The following is a 13784-nucleotide window of genomic DNA, read 5'->3' as shown; positions in this document are numbered from 1 at the left end:
CAGGTATATGGACAGGAAAGGAATGGAGGGTTATGGGCTGAGTGCAGGTCAGTGGGACTAGGTGAGAGTAAGTGTTTAGCATGGACTAGAAGGGCCGAGATGGCCTGTTTCCGTGCTGTAATTGTTATATGGTTATATGAAATACTAGCATAGATAGAAGGCTAGTGAGATGCAAATAGTAAGAATAAAAGGGGCCTTTTCTAGTTGGCTGCCAGTGGCTAATGGTGTTCCACAAGGGTCAGTGTTGGGACTGCTTCTTTTCGTGTTATATGTCAATGATTTGGATGTCATGTCTTTGTTGCCAAGTTTGCAGGTGACACGAAGGTAAGTGGTGGGGAAGTTTGTGTTGAGGAAGCAGAGAGTCTGCAGAAGGACTCAGACAGATTAGGAGAATGGGTAAAGTAGTGGCAAATGGAAGTGTATGGTCACGCATTTTGACAGAAGGCGTAAAGGCGTAGCTATTTTCTAAATGGGGAGAAAATACAGAAATCAGAGGTGCAAAGGGACATGCAGGGTATCCTAAAGATTAACTTGCAGGTTGAGTCATTGGCAAGGAAAGCAAATGCAATGTTAGCATTCATTTTGAGAGGACTAGAACATAAAAACAAGGATGTAATGCTGAGGCTTTATAAAGCACCGGGCTGACTGCACCTGTGTGAGCAGTATTAGACACCTATCTAAGAAAAGATGTGCTGGAATTGGAGAAGGTCCAGAAGAGGTTCATAAGAATCATTTTGGGAATGAAGGGTTAACGTATGTGAAGTGTTTGACAGCTTTGGGCTTGTACTCACTAGAGTTTAGAAGAATGGGAGGGTGGGGAAATCTCATTGAAACCGGTTGAATATTGGAAGGCCTGGATTGAGTGGATGTAGAGAAGGTGTTTCCTATAGTGGGGGAACCTAGGACCAGAGGGCAGAGTCTCAAAATAGAGCAGGAGTTCCTATCCCACCCCTCAGTTAATGTACGGTCCATGGCGTAAATAAGACTGGGAACCCTGGATTATAGGGACATCACTTTAGCACGGTGATGAGGAGGACTTTCATTAGCCAGAGGGTAATGTATCCATGGAATTCACTGCCACAGATGGATCTGGAGGCAATGAATTGGGTACATTTAAAACAGAGGTTGATAGGTTCTTGATTAGTCGGGGCATCAAAGGTTATGGGGAAAAGGAAGAATGGGTTTGAGAAGGATAATAAGTCAGCCATGGTGGAATGGAGGAGTAGAGTGATGGGCCAAATGGCTCTGGTTTTTTAGGTTACTGGACTTGCCAGTTATCTCTGACACTCTCTGTTTGCCGTGTTCAGCAGAAGCCCTGCACATGATCTGGCTTAACACAGACCTCCACAAGCGGCATTCTAACTACACAAGCGTACACAACTGCTCCACATACCACATACACTTTGACAGGAATTTGATCTGAGTAGTTGGTTGTTCACACCTGCCAAAAGCTTTGCTTTCTCTTACTTGCAGGTGAGAATTGCTCAAGAGGTGTGAAAACAAAAAGCAACAAGTTCAAACTGTATAAGTGTACAATGTACTGTATATGTATCAAAATGGCTTCTTTGGTTTGCTAGAGTAGGAGTGCTTTTATTTCTGATAAGTGTTTTCTCTCGCAGTTGTTTAGCTTTGGACTTGCTGATATGGGGATTGTGTTCATTTGTTAACCAATGGGGGAATGTTATTTTGTCTTGTGGGGCTCGAAGCTTGGGGGTTTTCGCGGTCTTTTCAGGGGAGTCGGGAAGAAGACGCTGAGGAAGGTGGACGTGCGCTGCACTGCTCGGTCGACCACCAGGGTGGTCCCAGGTGCGAGGACGTGGAGGTCGGAGGAAAGTGACGAGGGGTCGAATGGTTCGATGGTTGAGCTCCAATGATGTGCACTAAACTGACTGAACTTTGATAAGTTGGCGCCTTTTACTTTATTTTCTTTTCCTTCATATATACTGTACTGCATAGTACTCTTTTAGTAAAATCTTTAAAGTGTATTCCATAACGGTATCTGGTGTGAGTTTGATATGGTGTGTGTGCGTGCAGCATAAACTTGATTCTCACAGCACCTGCGTGTACGGGAGGTGGGGTTGGTGAGTGGCTGGATCTCCTTTTCCCCCAGACATATACCAGCCTGTTGGGTAAGTGTTACATAAGAAAGCAAGAACATAAGAAATAGGAGCAGGAGTCGGCCATCTGGCCAGTCGAGCCTGCTCCGCCATTCAATAAGATCGTGGCTGATCTGACCATGGACTCATCTCCACCTACCTGCCTTTTCCCCCTGGCCCTTAATTCCACCACTATGCAAAAAATCTATCCAACCTTGTCTTAAGTATATTTACTGAGGTAGCCTCCACTGCTTCATTGGGCAGGAAATTCCACAGATTCACCACTCTTTGGGAAAAGCAGTTCCTTCTCATCTCCGTCCTAAATCTACTCTTCCCAAATCTTGAGGTTATATCCCTTAGTTCCAGTCTCACCTACCAGTGAAAACAACTTTCCTGCCTCTATCTTCTCTATCCCTTTCATAATTTTATATGTTTCTACAAGATCCCCTCCCATCCTGAAATCCAGTCAGTAATCAACCTGGTGAACCTCCTCTGCACCACCTCCAAAGCCAGTATATCCTTCCTCAAGTAAGGAGACCAGAATTGCACACAGTACTCCAGATGCGGCCTCACCAGTACCCTGTATAGTTGTAAAATACCCTCCCTGCTCTTAAATTCAATCCCCCTAGCAACGAAGGCCAACATTCCATTTGCCTTCTTGATAGCCTGCTGCAACTGCTGACCAACTTGTGATTCGTGCACAAGCACTCCCAAGTCCCTCTGCACAGCAGCGTGCCGCAATCTTTTACCATTTAAATAATTATCTGATCTTACATTTTTCCTCCCAAAGAGGATGACCTTGCATTTACCAACATTGTACTCCATCTGCCAAACCCTTGCCCACTCACTTAATTTATTGATATCTCTCTGTAGACACTCCATATCCTCTGCACAATTTGCTTTTCTATTCAGTTTAGTGTCATCAGCAAACTTAGATACACCAGACTTGATCCTCTCTTCCGGATCGTTAATGAGTATCATGAACAGTTGTGGGCCCAGCACTGAACCCTGTGGCACACTGCTCACCACTGATTGCCAACCAGAGAAACACCCATTTATCCCAACTCTCTGCTTTCTATTGGTTAACTAAGGCTACATCCACACTACACCGGATAAATCGGTAACCAAAGCTTTTTCTCTTTGTTTTTACCCTCCGTCCACACTAAAACGGTGTTTTTGTCCCCCAAAAATGGAGAATTTCAGAAACGCTCTCCAGTGTGTGTAATTTTGAAAACGTTGAATTGGCCGGAGCAGTGTGGATGGGGTAACCGGAGAAATCTAAAAACACTGTCATGACGTGCCGGAACAGATGGTGACGGCAGCGCGCTATTTCATTGTTTTCTTGAATGAAACCTAACAATTTCAGAACAGACGGCAACGAGACTGAAGCCAGAAGAGTTAGAAATGTACTCACCAAATACTTTGACCCATAACTTACTGAATAAGTATACTCTCTTTGCCCTGTTTTCTGTCCTTGCTTGTATGCAGGTGGTTTACCTATTTATGCAAGTACTTCTCTGACAATAGATGTGTAACAGCCTAATGTAACATTGTATGGAAATACAAGATAACACTGATGCAGACGTGTTTTATACATTTAACAAGGGGCTTTATTAATGCAACAGAGTTTGTCAGTTTTTCAATGTTCGTCGTCAGTTGGGTCATACTGTCCATGAACTCCCTGTCGGTTGCCTCCATACGCTCCAGTATTTGCTTTTTTTTAACTTTCAAGTCCTCCTGCGCGAGACCCAATAGCTGTCCGTCATTTAAGTTTTTCTAGTCTGTAACTGAACAAACATGCACCGTCTTTCACGGCAAGATTCGGCACCAAACATGTCACTTGTTTTCAGTAGATGTGTCCTGCGCATGCACAGTAGTAGGAAATTCACCGAAATATCCGTTTTATGTGGACAGAGATATTTTTAAAAATGCCTAGTGTGGACGCAAAAACCAGCGTTTTCAAAATTATCCTGTCCAGTGTAGACGTATCCTAGTTCTCTATCCATGCTAATACATCACCCCCAACTCTATGCATCCTTATCTTATGGATAAGTCTTAATAATGTCCATCTGTTCCCCTCTATCCACTAAACTTGTTATATCTTCAAAGAACTCCAGTAAGTTTGTCAATCAGGACCTGCCTTTGCTGAACACATGCTGCATCTGCCTGATGGATCCATTTCTTTCCAGATGCCTTGCTATTTCTTCTTTATTGATAGCTTCAAGCATTTTCCCAACTACAGATGTTAAACTAACTGGCCTATAGTTACCTGCCTTTTGCCTACATCTTGTTTTGAACAGTGGTGTGACATTTGCCTTCTTCTAATCTGCTGGGACCTGCCCAGAGTCCAGAGAATTTTGGTAAATTATCACCAAAGCCTCAACTGTAACTATCTCTTTCAATACCCTGGGATGCATTCCATCAGGACCAGGGAACTTGTTTATCTTTAGGCCCACAAGTTTGCTCAGTGCTACCTCTTTAGTGATAGCTATTGTATTGAGTTCCTCACCTCCCATGGCATCTATATCATCTCTCTTCATAATGTTAGATGTGTCCTCCACCATGGAGACTGACACAAAATAGTCATTCAAAGCCTCAGCCATTTCCTCATTACCCAATATCAATTCTCCCTTCTTGTCTTCCAAAGGATCTACATTCATTTTGGCCACCCTTTTCTGCTTTATATAAATATAAAAACTTTACTATCTGTTTTTTATATTTTGTGCTGGTTTATCTTCATAATCTATCTTCTCTTTGTTTATTGCTCACTTAGTTGTTCTTTGTTGATTTTTAAAGTTTTCCCAATCTTCCAGTTTTTCACCACTCTTGGCGACATCGTACACACAAGCTTTCAGTTTGTTGCCTTCCTTTATTTCCTTAGTTATCCAAGGCTGGCTCTCCCCACCCTTACTGTCCTTGCTTTTAACGGGAAGATACTTCTGTTTAGCATACGTTCAGTGAGTTAGAGGACAGGAAAGTCTCAATTATACATTTGGCTACCACACATTTATACCTGAGCACAGTTACAGCTATAATAATTGATAAAAATTATTTCCTCAAAATAATGGATGAAATTCTATATTTTTGTTTTAGGTTGGGACCGTCCGTTGATGCCTCACTACAAATGCAGCCAACTGGGTTACGTGAATCTCAGCATTCAAAGTTCAAAGTTTAAAGTAAATACCGGTATATCAAAGTACATACTGTATGCATCACCATGTACTATGCTGATGATCATTTTCTTTCAGACATTCACAGGAATATAAAGTACAATCTAATTTATGAAAATCTGTAAATAAAATGCCTGATGAACAACTAATGTGCAAAAGAAAACAAATAATGCAAACAATAATAAATAAATAAATAATACTGTTGCAGAGTAGTTCAATGTGATCCCAGCAGTTGTCCCAAGGTAATGGAATACTCAATCACAGGCCATGTTGGAATTTATATTTTCTAACATTGAAGGAGACCCTTCAACCCATTGAGTTGGTGCCATTTCTTAGATCTAACCCCATCTATCACGTTCCTCCTCTTATTTCCCTGTTACCTATTCTTTCTCAGAGCCTGTCAACTCCACACGGGTTTTCTTCCTGCCCACCTACACTGGTGGAAATTTACAGGAGACAAATTAACTACTCACAACCTGTTTAAGGGTTCTCTCAATACGAGGAATGAAAATCAAAACTACTGCAGGAAATCTATGATTAAAGCAGAAAATGCTGGAAATACACAGGTGGAAATAGAAACAACTAAATGTTTCAAGTCTCAGAACTTTCATCTAAACTTGTTTTCTCAATACCAGAAGGTGGGTAGATGTAAATATGTTTTGCGTGAGTCTCTGACACCCACTGACAATGGAACTTTGAACATGGAACAGTATAGTACAGGAGCAATCTATCTGTTTTACCAAATCTGCACCAACTGAATCGTGACTTTCTGCCTTCTGTGTTTAATTCCCTGGCAGCATACTGTACACAATTCTTTTTGGCCTACGGTCCCCTCAGTCTTTGAGCAATGCCGATGGTAAGAATGGTTAATGTGTGAAAGATAATCAATGTTTATGAAGTCTACATTAATTGTAGACTTTGTGAGATTTGTCAAATTTGTGAGATGGAAGTGTGAAGCAAGTGCTGTAATATTCCATAATATTCCTGAGCAGAGGTACAAGAAGCTTTAAGAAATAAAATATTTTTAAAGAGCACGACAGATGAAATAGCTTGATCTCTGGAGAATAGCATAATGAACTAAAATTTATTAGTTTTGAAAAAGTAATAAACAGTAATGCAATGGGGCAGTTATTTGGAAATATCTGAAACTTTCTGCTTGACCTTTAAGAACAGTAAATGAAAGTTGCGGTGACAACAACATATAAAATAATCAGCAGTGGATGGATAAATGCAACAAAGCACTAACCAAAATTGTGGTGACCTTCATAAACAATTCTAATTTTAAAGTCCACAGACAAAATCAAACATTATGTAAAGCTGTTGATTTTAAGTGGTCACACCAACATTAACAAAAAGGTCACATAACCTTTATGTGTGAACGTTGCCAATACAAGTAGCTCACTGCATCGATACTGTAAATTTTACAAAGCTTTTATCTTAAATTTTAAAAATGAACTTTTATTCTGATTCTCTGACTGAGAGAAGCACTTAAAAGTGCAAAATATTTTCCATCAAAGACCACCCATAACGATAGAGAAGTTTCACTACACCAAAGGCGGACGGTAACAGAACAGAGTTTTGGGTACTGATGTGCTGAGTGACGATGATTCTTTCACTACCCTGCTTTGCTGGGGTCAGTGTATGATCCCTGTCTGCAGTGATAGAATACGTGAGTGTAAGCTTTATGACTGTGTTATTTGTATGTTAGTTGGATCTAGCAAAAGGCAAGAAGGATCTGTTTCTGTTTTCCTTCTGCATTTCGGCGGGAATCATTGGATAGCATTTAGTTCTGCTGCCTTTCCTTCATTTGAGCCTCAGGTTACAGCGACCAGTTATAAAGCTGACTGAGGTTAGTTGACTGGGGACCAATCTTATTAATGCTCTACTCAGTGTAGTTTAATTGTTCAATCTTACCGGGTCTTGGTGGGAAGATTTACAGTATACTGCCATCACGTTGCAATGCTTTCCATATTATAGCTACACTTCAAAGGTATTTATTTGATTATAAATCACTTTGGAATGTTCTTATTTTAGACTTAGATTGATAGAGATTCAGACCACATGGTAAAATGCTTTTCAGCCTGATTCAGACCATTCACCTGACCAAGATGGTTATCTCCACTCTTCTCATTTTCCTGCATTTGGCCCATATTCCTCTATTCCTTTCCTATTCATGTACCTTTCTAAATCTTTTAAAATGCAGCAATTGTACCCCTGTAATTATACTTGCCCTCACCACCTCCTCTGGCAGTTCATTCCATCTATCCATCAAACTGTGTGAAAAACATGTTCCTCTGATTCTCTTTCAGTATCTCCCCCCTTCACCTTAAACCTATGCTTCTTGATTTAGATTCCCCTACCCATGGAAAAAGACTCTGAATACCTACCCTGCCTCTGTCCTTCATAAATATATAGACCTCCATAAGCTCACCCCTCAGCCTCCTGTACACTAGTGAGAATGATCCCAGCCTAGCCAGTCTCTCCTTCCAGCTAAAACCCTTCATTCCTGGCAACATCCTGGTGAGCCTCTTCTGTACAACTGCTGGGGCTGCCACATTGTTCCTATAGGTTATGACCAGAACTGTACACGATAATCCAAATGGGAATTCATCAATATTTTGGGCAGCTGCAACATGATGTTCAAGGTCTTAAATGTACGTGTCTATGAAGACACGAAGGATTAATTTGTTCATCGCTATCCTAATCACCAGTGTCACTGTTTTCAGGGAGGTATAAACTTGCACTCCAAGTCTCTCTGTGCGTCAGCATTTCTAAATTCACTGCCATTTACTGTATATGTCCAGTCAGCATTACATTACCCAAAATACATTACCTCACACTTGTCTGGATTAAATTCCATCCGGTACTGCACCATTCAACTTTCCAACTGATCTATGTCCCTCCGTATCCTCAAGCAACCATCTTTGCAAACTACAAGGATAGGGTGACACAAAGCTTTACTCTGACTGGGGATCCAATTCTTGCTGGTGTCTGTACGGATTTTGTACGTTCTCCCTGTGAATGCATGCGTTTCCTCCGGAGGCTCCGGTTTCCTCCCACGTTACAAAGATGTATGGCTAGGGTTGGGGTTGGTGAGTTGTGGGCATGCTACATTGGCACTGGAAGCATGGCAACACTTGCGGGCTGCCCCAGCACCAATCCTCACTAATTTGATTTGATGCAAATGACATATTTCCCTGTATACACAAAATGCTGGTGGAACACAGCAGGCCAGGCAGCATCTATAAGGAGATTCGTTCCTGATGAAGGGTCTCGGCCCGAAACGTCGACAGTGCTTCTCCTTATAGATGCTGCCTGGCCTGCTGTGTTCCACCAGCATTTTGTGTGTGTTGTTTGAATTTTCAGCATCTGCAGATTTCCTCGTGTTTGCTATTTCACTGTATGTTTTGATGTTAAGATGTATATGTGAGGAATAACGGTAATCTTTATCTTTACAACTCGACCAACCTTTGTAACATCAGAAAACCCATTTATCAGACCACAGACAGTCTCATCGAAAACATTTATATATACTACATGACAAATAAGAAGGGTTCTAGCTCTGATTCCCGCTGCATGTCCCCTGTTACAGTTTGTCTCCAGAGACGGAGACAGAGAGATTGAGAAAGGGAAGGAAAGTGTCAGAAATGGACCAAGTGAATTTAAGGTCAGGGTAGCAGTTGGAGGCAAAGTTGATGAAATTGATGAGCTCAGCATGGGAGCATGATGGAACACCACTGCAGCTGTCAATATCGTGCAAGAAGATTTGGAAGAGCATTACCAGGGAAGGCTTGGAACATGAACTACTCCACATAGCCAATGAAAAGGCCAGTTACCTAAATACTTGTCAGAATCAGGTTTATTATCACCGGCATGTGACTCGTGAGGATAAATTGACTCTGAATTGCTTGAGGAAGGAAATGCATGAAAAAGAAAGTAATTGTTCGATATTTTGCATTCTCACTCACTGACTGCAGCAATAGTTTGGATTTATGTAGCCGATGTGGTAAAATGTCCTCAGGAGGTGTACAGGAGCAGTCATCAAGATGAACTCCAAGATGAGATATCAGCAACATGTAACCAAGTACTTTGTAAAGCACAAAGACTTTAAGGTGAGGAAGAAAAAAGGGCAAAATGTTTAGGAAGGAAATTCCATATCGTAGGGGGTGTGTTCTCGATGCCAGTGGTAGATTAAGCTCGGGGATAAACATGGGGAATCAGTTTAAAGAGCAGGCACTGGAGTTTAATACACCCAGCTACACTTGCAGTGAGAGGGTTAATTGAGCAACATGAATAGCTTTATGGTCTCCCCAGCAACTGGCTAAGTAATGATAGTTATCGCATATCAGTCTTTCATATCTGTTAAATAAATATGAAAGCCTCCCAAAGACTTTTATGTGTATCTCTATGAGAGGATCTAATACAACGCAGAAGAAATTGTTGCCATTTATCTGTTGTTACATTTTCTAGGTCTGAATGCTTGTCACTTATTATCCCTACATCAGAAGAAAAACGGATGCAAGATAAAGACCTGCATATCATATTTTGTAGTGATCTAACTTAACCTCAATATCTGTTGTATGCTGAAAATAAATGAAAAATATTTTCCATTTTCTATCAATCTAAAGTGTCAAATTATTACAGTCCTGAAGTTCTCAGCATTTGCAGAATTAAGCTATGATAAATTGAATGTTTAAAGATTTGAATTAATTATGATAATGCCAAAGAATATCAAATAAGCACAATGATGTCCCAATTCGATATACCATGGGTGTCTAAGCAATACCTTAAAATACAGTGCAGGCACTCTGTTTATAATCCAAAACTATCCAAGAAATAAAAGATGTCTGCTAAATATAAAAAACTGGGATTTTTTTACAAGGTTACTTAAAAAATTTTTAATGACATATACACAAGGTATTTCTATCATCATTCACGAAGAAACACACTGCCCTAGAAAGATTATTTATGTTACTAATATTTTGATAATCATTTGTGCCTTCCTCAAATTAACTATTGATTGGTTTTATATGAGACCAGGTCTCCAATTTATCTTGGAAGTGCTAGGTATGTAAATGTTCTTTCTAGAGCTATGAAAATTCAATGGCACATTAGATGCTGCCTCGGAACACTTGAGAAACCGCCCTAATCTGACCTAATATGTGCATTGAAGTAGCAATGATAGAGCTTATAAACTTTATTTTTGCAGTTATAGTGGTATTGAATGAGCTCCTCTTGATCCTTAGTTGTAAAACTGCAATCATAAAACATGATGAAAAACATATGGCTTAGGTGAGTTATGGAATAAAGATTGGTGTCATTAATATAGAGCAGGAGACAGTGTGGTTTTTGAGGAGGATGCAAAGAATATCATGGACAAAACAAATATCTAACGAGGATGTCATGAACAGAGCAGGCACAAAAAGAGAAATAATGTATGAGATCACGAAAAGGCAACGTAACTTCATTGGACATGTGATTAGGAAAGAGGAGTTAGAACGCACGGTAATTATGGGAAAGATTGAAGGGAAGAAAGCAAGAGGAAGGCAAAGACAAATGATGATGGAGACAGCAGCCAGAGAACTGGAAATGAATACCAGTGATTTGATCCACTTGACCCGAAACAGGAGTGTGTGGGCCATGGCAGCCAAAGCTCAGACTGGGCATGGCACCTGATGACGATGATGCTGAGACAGCAGGGTAATGCTAAACTGGATTATAGTGTACATGGACAATGATAGAATAAAGCTAATCACAGGGAAGAAAGGTTGATACAGACTTGAAGACCACATGGGAAGGCAAGAAAAGGAAGAAGAATTAAAGCATCATTGCCTGAGCCCAAGGAGCTCCAGAGATGAAGGGTTGTGGGCACTTTTCAACTGTTGCCGAGTATATAACTTTGCACTTAATGGGCTCGTGATCTTTTATACAAATTACTGGTTGCTGCTCATTTTTTCTTGTCCTGGAACCATCCCAGACTTACAATAGGAACTCTTCAAATGTCTAATTTTAAACGAGTTGTTAGAACATAATAACAGTATGAAAAAAACCTTATAATATGATTTCCTTCCACAATGTAGGAGGGGTGATTGATAAGTTTGTGGCCTAAGATAGAAGGAGTCAATTTTAGAAAACCTAGCACTTTTGTTTTTCAACATAGTCCCCTCCTACTTATTGTCTATTGTCTATCGGAGCATATGGATATTGGATCTCCAGAAAGTATCCATAGATGGGTGATGTGTGGCTTAAGGTAGAAGGAGATGAGTTATACAGCTCTCATTACATGCACATGCAGGTCAACTCTTTGAGTGATTATGCAGAAAGTTTGAAGTTAATAACTAATCTCCTTCTACCTTAGGCCACGAACTTATCAATCACCCCTGATGAGTTATTAACTTCAAATTTTCTGCATAATCACTCAAGGAGTTGAACTGCATGTGCATGTAACGAGAGCTGTATAACTCATCTCCTTCTACCTTAGGCCACAAACTTATCAATCACCCATCTGTGGACACTTTCTGAAGGTCCAAGATCCGTATGCTCCACGACCACTGGACTAAGTGTGCAAACGTAGGAGGGGACTATATTAAAAAATGAATGTGCTAGGTTATCTAAAATTGACTCCTTCTATCTTAGGCCATGAACTTATCAATCACCCCTCAAACAATCCTCTCCACCAAATTTCAGTTCCTGAAGGAATACCCTGTGTAAATACTCCCTGTACAAAGTACAACCCTTCGGAGTAGAATGATGAAGAATTTGTTTGGGAACGTGCTGGAGAACAATAATTACCTCTCTTTTACTTGCCTGTTTTTTCATCCATCCTCCGTACTCTCCGTTAACTGATCACAGTTTTATTTAGTTCTTATTCAACAGTTTTAAAAAATGAATATTTCTTCGCTCAGCAGAACCCGAAACCATTTGCCTGAGGTTTTTTTATTGCACCTATGAGCTTCCAGCTCTCACTTCAGGCGCAACCTAATAATGTCCATTGTTCTGTCAGATACCAAACTGAATTTCAATCCTTATTTCTGACCAAAGTCACTTCCTTCTCCATCCAGAATTTCCCTTTTGTGTACCTGTATCATTATTTGTTAAATATTTATGGAGATGCAGCATGGAATAGGCCCTTCCGTCTGTTAGAGAATTAAGCTCTTCTTCCTAACCACAGTCATATACTTCAGGTTAAGGAGGAGTATTGGATCCGTTCACTTTCATACAAGGCCAAGTATTTCTCAGGTTCCATTATATCTTGCTCTCTAATTTTAGCTTTTCTTCATCTTCAAGTACTGCTTAAAATGTATCCCCCTCCACACAGCCCTCTGATAGTGGGCTATAGCTTCATCTTTCTAGTTATTTCTCTGGGCTCTGACTTCAGATCTGTGAATCAATAACTGAGCTTTCAGTGTCACACACAGCTCAATTTCTTCCACATTCACTCACTCTTCCACTAACAACAATCATGTAAATCTTCGACTATCTCAGGCTTGCAAAGTCCGGTCTAATTTCCAATCATATATAGATCCTGCACTTGATTAAAAAGGTTCATCAATGCATCAAACCTTTATTGGAAATTGGTCCTTATATTTTATATTCTATGAGGGAAAACATTTTATCTCATTTATTGCTTATCACTTTTTAATTTATTTTGGCTTTGTTTTCTCTAGTTCTGTTTTCAAACCTGCTCTCTCTGTTTACATTTTAAAATTACACAAATCCTGTGATGTTCTCTCAGTAAAAATGAATTAAGGCTAATCTGGCTTACTTTTATAATTCTCCAACTTTGCTGTTTGTTTTTCTTTGGTACTTTATCAGACTCAGTTGTTGATTTTGAGGATACAGAGTTGATACTAAGATCGAATTCTTGACCAACAGCCAATGGTCAGAAAACCTAAGACCGCCATTCTGAATGTTTCAGCTAAAAGTAGATATGACCCATTTCATTGATGACATTTATCCTTTGTCTCGTGTGAAATATAACTAATACTTGTTACGCTTATTAACTTCATCATAATTATGTCCCTCAAATGCTTTTGAACAGAATACCTTCAAGATATAAACTCATCCTATAATCTCCAGTATCAGTTATTTTATCAACACCCAAGAAAAGTGCATCAAGTACGCTTAGTTAACTGTTAATTCATTACAGTACCTGTGGAGAGTCCTTGCAAGTCTCTGAAGTTCCAATTCTGAAGAAAGTTTTCAAGCAGCATAGACAATGTTTGAGGTTGATTCTTTTCCTTTAGAAATTTGTCTGTCGGAGGGGAGGAGTGAAACAAAAGCGCCGGTGATGCAACGTTGCAATACTTCCTCCTTCTTTCAGCATTTCAGTGAAACCTTTGCAAACATATTTCAGAAACCCAGGTTGTCCAAATTGCAAGTTATCTAAACTTTCTTTATCTAATTTGGATCTATGAAGTGAGCATACCTGTGCATCATTTCAAATGTTGTCATAAATGTGCAGATTCTAAAAAGTAGTGCAGGTATTGGCTGTGACCTGAATTTAATCTCAACTTTT

The 13784-nt window shown here is 40.0% G+C and overlaps 1 protein-coding gene across 1 annotated transcript in view; it reads right to left on the bottom strand.

Annotated features, from left to right (window-relative positions):
- Window positions 1-13507, bottom strand: part of LOC140727659 (uncharacterized) — a 44785-nt gene extending 31278 nt beyond the window's left edge. The window contains exon 1 of the mRNA XM_073045297.1: window positions 13419-13507. The gene's annotated coding sequence lies outside the window, so the exon portion shown is untranslated. The remainder of the gene's footprint in view (window positions 1-13418) is intronic.
- Window positions 13508-13784: the final 277 nt, after the last annotated feature.

Source organism: Hemitrygon akajei, chromosome 5 (genome assembly GCF_048418815.1).
Source record: "Hemitrygon akajei chromosome 5, sHemAka1.3, whole genome shotgun sequence".
In the NCBI taxonomy this organism is placed as follows: Eukaryota; Metazoa; Chordata; class Chondrichthyes; order Myliobatiformes; family Dasyatidae; genus Hemitrygon; species Hemitrygon akajei.
Note: the sequence above shows the minus strand (reverse complement) of the source record. Positions and strands in the feature narration are given on the sequence as shown.